Source organism: Chinchilla lanigera, unplaced genomic scaffold (genome assembly GCF_000276665.1).
Source record: "Chinchilla lanigera isolate Chin_1 unplaced genomic scaffold, ChiLan1.0 scaffold00046, whole genome shotgun sequence".
In the NCBI taxonomy this organism is placed as follows: domain Eukaryota; kingdom Metazoa; phylum Chordata; class Mammalia; order Rodentia; family Chinchillidae; genus Chinchilla; species Chinchilla lanigera.
In genome coordinates this window covers 13,165,320-13,171,469 of record NW_004955447.1, presented here as the reverse complement: position 1 = coordinate 13,171,469, position 6,150 = coordinate 13,165,320, and the positions used below count along the sequence as shown (strand labels likewise).

Below are 6,150 nucleotides of genomic sequence, written 5' to 3'. Positions count from 1 at the left end.
AGGAGAAAACAATAAAACTTCCCTAGTCCATCGTAGTATGTAAGTCAAAGGATACAAAAATTAGATATTTAAACCTCAGCTTAAATTTGCTGGCATTTATGTGTCAAAGAATCTAAATGGGGAATGAATAAAAACAGCTTCACATATTTCCTGGTGATGACATTGAATGCCCATGGTTTGGATGGTGGCTTATAACTGGCACATGACCTGTCGTGGTGACCACTGGACAAGAGATTGACAGGATGAATACAGGACAGACACAGGCCAAGTGCAGGGATGCTAACCGCAGTGTCGATGCAGGCCAGCTGCACGTGTGGCAGTGTGCTGTCTCTCAGTGGCCTTATCTTTGCACTAATTAATATAGAGAGAGTTCCAGAATGTGGCGTGGCATAGCCTCACCTCCACTGTACAGTATTAGCTTTCATTATTTTATTGAGAAGTCTTGAGATACAAATCTAAGTTCTGTCATCTTTCAGGGAATCCTGGCAATAAAAATATTTTAGTAAATATTACCTCATTATAGTTTTTTGAGACAATGCCAACTCTGAAGAAATATTTAGCTCTTTGGGGAGCACTAGGCAGAATCTCCCTCCTTTGGCTTCCCTGAGTGCTGAATTTAGGTAGCTAGTACTGCTCAGTGCCCTCCAGTCGAGCCTATGCAACAGGAATTTGCAGTTCAGGCCCCTTGGTCTCTAGCTTAAACGTTCCCATGCCTGCAAGTAAAGGGAAATAGACTCTATTACCATGATATAGGTGTTTTGGCCTCTTTCTCCCTTTTTAAGTGCACTTTCCAGCAGTCATTTCTCTTCCTTATTCATTTAAATAATTGGCAATCCCGCAGCCCTTAGCAGAAGGTGGGAGCTTATTTATGTCTCCTCTTTGTCTGTGAAGACAAAGGAGAGGAGCAGATGAGATCAGATCAAGGAGTACTTTGTTTCCTAATCTCTCCAGAGAAGAGAAGGAGCTCCTCCTTCCAAGCTCATATTTCTTGCTGTGAAGCACTAATGAAGAACTAATTAGTTGTTCTGTGGCATGGGCTTCCCATGGACATTTTCAAGACTTGCATCTTTCCACTTGGCATAAGTTTCTCTTGTGTGTTTCCTGTTGCTTATTCCTAAATTCTGTCTGTGAGATGGAAGATAAAACCAAAGCGTCGGTAGCCCTATTTCTCCTTTTCAGTTTCAATCTATGTCTACAAACTCACAATGTGTGGATGTCAAAGAAAATTTACTCTAGTCAGATAAACACTAAACTGTCAACGTATAAGGTAAAAACGAAGTGCCGCTGATTATAATAATGTACCATGATAAGAAGTCCAAATTATCTCCTGATAGATGTCCTGACTGTTTGTGGCATATTGTAATGACGACAGCAGAGTGTAATGTGATAAAAAAACCCTTCTCTGAAGATTAGTATTGAACTTGTGATTCTCATTACTACTTATTTCTTTCTCATCCTAACTCTGAACAGCATTGGATATATCAGCCATTTCATTACATCTGTTGATTTTATCATTTGAAATATTCAGTGATTACCTAATATGATGGATGTGTAAATGACACAATAGGGACAACTTTATCAAATTCCTCAAGCTAAAAGACAAATCAGTCAAATGACAGAGTTATTCTCAAAAATTCTTTTAGAATATTAGATAAATAAATCCCATCCAGCTAACAGAATCTTAAAAAGAAAGGAAAAATCAAGATTCCCAAGTATTTTATTTTATTTTATTTTTTCAAAGCTATTGTGAAAGGTGTGGTTTCCCTAATTTCTCTCTCAGTGAGCTTGTTATTTGTGTAGAGGAAGGCTATTGATTTTTGAACTTTGACTTTGTATCCAGCTGTGTGACTGAATTTGGTTATTAAATCTACAAGTCTTTTGGTGGAGCTTTGGGGGTCTTCCATCTATCATGTCATCTGCAAATAATGATAATGTAACTTCTTCCTTTCCTATCCTTATTCCTTTATTCTTTCTCTTGTCCAATTGCTCTAGCTAATGTTTCCAGAAGTATATCAAATAAGAGTGATGATAACGGGCAATCTTGTCTTGTTCCTGATTTTAGCGAGAAAGTTTTCAGTTTTTGACCATTTAGTATGCTGTAGGCTGTTGGTTTGCCATAGAAGACTTTTATCAAATTGAGATAAAGACAATATATCCCAATTTTCTGTAGGATTTTTATCATGAATGGGTGTTGGACTTTGTCAAATGCTTTTTCTGCCTCTATTGAGATGATCATATGCTTTTTGTCCTTGGCTCTGTTAATATGCATACTACATTTATGGATTTGCATATGTCAAACTGTTCTTGTATCCTTAGAATGAATATCATGGTGTATAATCTTCTTGATGATTTGCTGCACTCTGTTTGCTGGTATCTTATTGAGGATTTTTGCATTTATGTTTATTACAGAGATTGGTCTGTGTATCTCTTTTTTGGTTTCATCCTTTTTTGGTTTTGGTATCAGGGTAATACTTGCTTCCAGCAATGACTTTGGGCGTATGATTTCTCCTTCAATTTCATTAAAGACCTTGGTGAGTAATGGCATTCAATCTTCTCTAAATTTCTTGTAGAATTCAGCATTATATCCACTAGGACCTGGGCTTTTCTTTGTTGGTAAGTTTTTAATTACATTTTAAATTTCATTGGCTGATATGGGTTATGTAGAATTTTTATACCTTTTCAATTCAACTTTGGTAATTCGTATGTATGTAGGAATTTGTCCATTTCTTTTGTGTTTTCTGTTTTATTGGAGTACAATTTCTTTTAGCAGGTACTGGTGATCTGGGTATCTGCAGTATCTGTTATTACTTCATCCTTTTCATTCCTAATTGCATGAATTTGAGTATTTTCTTTCCTATTTTTCTAAGGTTTGCCAATTATATTTACTCTTTCAAAGACAAACTCTTCAAATCATTTATTTTCTAAGAAAGTAAAAGATTTCTACATTTAAAACTACAGTATTCTGAAAAAGGAGATCAATCAGGATATCAGAAAATGAAAGCTATCCTTTGATCATGGAAAGGAAGAAACAATATAGTGAAAATGGCCGTACTTCCAAAATTAGTACACAGAATTAATGTAATCCCAATCAGAATACTATTAGTATACATCACAGGACTCAGAAAACATTCCTAAAATTTTTTGGAAGCAGAAGAGACCTAGCATTTCAAAAGAAATTTTGGGCAACATTGCTAAGGCAGGGGGCATCACAATCCCTGACTTGAAATTTTACTACAGAGATACTGTGATTAAAAAAACAAACAAACAGCCTGGTATTGGCTAACAAACATATGTGAGGATCAATGGAACAGATTAGAAGATGCAGAAACAACCTCAAACCATCTTGTGTTTGACAAGGAAAAAAAATATTTCATTGGAAGAAAGATATCCTTTTTAATAAATGGTGCTGGAAACATCAGCTTTACACCTGCTGAAAACAAAACCAGACCCATGTCTATCACCATGCCCTAAACTAAAATCAAAATGGATCAAAGACTGAAATATTAAAAGAGAAACACTAAGTCTGATGCAAGAGACAAAAAGTTGAATTCTTTAAGACATAGGCAAAGCCTTCATGAACAAAGCCCTAATGGTACAGGACATAAAAAGAATTAACAACGGGATCCCATCTTGTTAAGAAGCTTTTTCACAGCAAGAGATATCACTGTACAAGGGCTCATAGAGCGGAGACAAGCCTCCGTTGAATGGCTGGACTTAACCAGTGAGGAGCTGGCTGGGTAGATCACACAAGTGAAGCAAATAAGCAACATGTAAAATGTCAGAAATGCTTGGAATTTGGACATTGGACTTATGAATGCACTGGAAAAAGAAAAACCTACATAGACCCTGAAGAGCAGTAGAAATAAAGAAAGTTTTAAAAGAAAAAGAAAATAGATTATTATTGCAGCAAAGCATTGGAGAAACTAAAGTAGAAAGACCAAGAAAAAAGGGCCAAGAGTGTAACTAGTTTCAGTAGCGACCACAGTGACAGTTCAGCCAGAGACTCTTCATGACAGAGTGAAGACACATCTGCCTCCTTCTCCTCAGAGGACAGCGACTGGAGGAGAGCTCCTCCAGCTCGTCGTCCTCTGCCTCCTCCACAACCTCCTCCTCCTCCGCAGACTCGGACTCGGACTCCAGTTCTGTCAGCAGCAGCATAGAGAGCTGCTCTGAGGAGGAGCTAGGAAGAAGGAGGGGCAGGAGGAGGAAGAGGAGTAAGAAGTAGAATTTCCCATCCATATTGGACCAACGAACTGAAAACATCAACATGATTCTCAGAAGACAATTTAGACAATATTAAAGCCAAATAGATTAATTTCTCAGAATTTCTAGAGTTCAAAAGTTTCTAAGTGTTTTACATTGTAAAAGCATAAAAAGCATTAATAATGAGTTATATATCTATATGAAGACTTTTATTTTGGAAGTGAATCTTTTTTTTTAATCTTTAAAAGGTATCTCTGGAATTTAAAACTAAAATCCAGCAAATCTGTTTCTGTGATGAAACTTATTTTTTCTCCCTGTGAAGTGAATGCCATGCTTTGTTATATGTTAATGGTATGTGTTGGACAGGTTTTCAGGATAACTCTTCAGAATATCTGAAAGGGAATTTCTAACATTGTGTAGAAATGTTAAACTGGTCAGCTGTGTTATATGTAAACTTAGAACACTGTTACTAAAAATGTGGGAATTTTCCTACTGTTAATAAATGTACTCTATTTTTATGTTGATGTTCAGGAAGTTATTCTATTTTTCCTGAGTAAGAGTTCAAGGAACATATTAATATATTTATGTATTTGAATGTTACAAGTTGCAAGTTGTTATTTCTCATCATTTTCTCATGGTTCCTTAAGTTCTTAGTTAACCTTTTCTGAGGGAAATCATCTAAGGAACCTAAATAGGAACAAAAAAATCTGAAGCTAAGGAGTTTAATCTTGATAACTTTTTAAAAATTCAACATATCTGAAAAGAAAGCAGCCATGTACAAAGCTAACTTAGGAAAAGTATGTAAAATATCTTTGTGTCTTAAGATGCTACAAAAGGTACCTTTCAAGGGGAGGAAAGGTACTTTTTACAGAAAGGACAATTTTGGTTGTCTCTATTGAAAAGATTTTTAGAAGCTTTTATAAAGATAGCTCTTTTGCCATTTTTGCAATTATAGTATGACAGTTTATATGGTAACTGGTCATATATGACAAGTCTACTGCATAAATGAACTAGGGTTAATCTGCAGTTTTGTATAGTATATATACAGTTCAAATCCAACATGAAATATTAAAAGGGAAATACTGCAGTGTTTCTTAAAATATTGTTGTGAGATTGGACTAACATCACATTATTCTGTGATGCCTTTTAACGTTTTTGGAAAGAGGTATCATTTGTAGAAAAAACTGGATTTATGTTAAATGTAGGTTCTTAAAGGTAAAGATTTTTTTTCATATTTTTATAAGAAAGTGATAGAAAGTTACTTTTGAAGTGGGCTTCTACTTGAATATTGAAATACATTATGTTGTGGATTTAAGAAGCCTGTAATTACCTGTGAGTTTTACAGCTCCATCTGCTTTCAATTATTGTAAATAAATGTTCAAAGCATCATTTCAAAAGGCTCCATAGAAATGTATTGCTTCTCAGCTAATTTTAATAGGTTATTAATTAAACACATTTTAAATGTTTGTAGTTTCCATAAAAGCCATTTTAGCAGTGAAAGAATTTGGAAGAGAAAAAAAAATATACACAGGATGTATCCCTTGCAGTTAAATAAAGCTCAGAATTTGTGCTCACACAAAAAAAGAAATCACCAACAGAGCGAAAAGACACAGAATGAGAAAAACTCTTATGCAATTGTTCTTCAAACAAAGGACTAATATCTAGAACATATAAAGGACTGAAAAAAATCAGACCTTCCCCAATTTAAAGACCCAGTCCATAGATGAACATCTAAAATTAATAGACACTTCTCAGAAAAAGAAGTACAAATAGCAAATAAATATATAAAAGTGTTCAAAGTCACTGATCATTTGAGAGATGCAAATTAAAATGACACCGAGATTCCATCTCCCTCTAGAGAAAATGGCTACTATCCACAAATCCACAATAACGGGTGACGGTGGCGCTGTGAAGAAAAGGGAAGTTTTCCCTACTGTGGGTGGGAGT

The 6,150-nt window shown here is 35.3% G+C and overlaps 1 pseudogene; it reads left to right on the top strand.

Moving 5' to 3' along the window:
* The first annotated feature begins 242 nt into the window (after nt 1–242).
* Nucleotides 243–4,225, top strand: LOC106149483 (annotated as a pseudogene).
* The last annotated feature ends 1,925 nt before the right edge of the window (nt 4,226–6,150 follow it).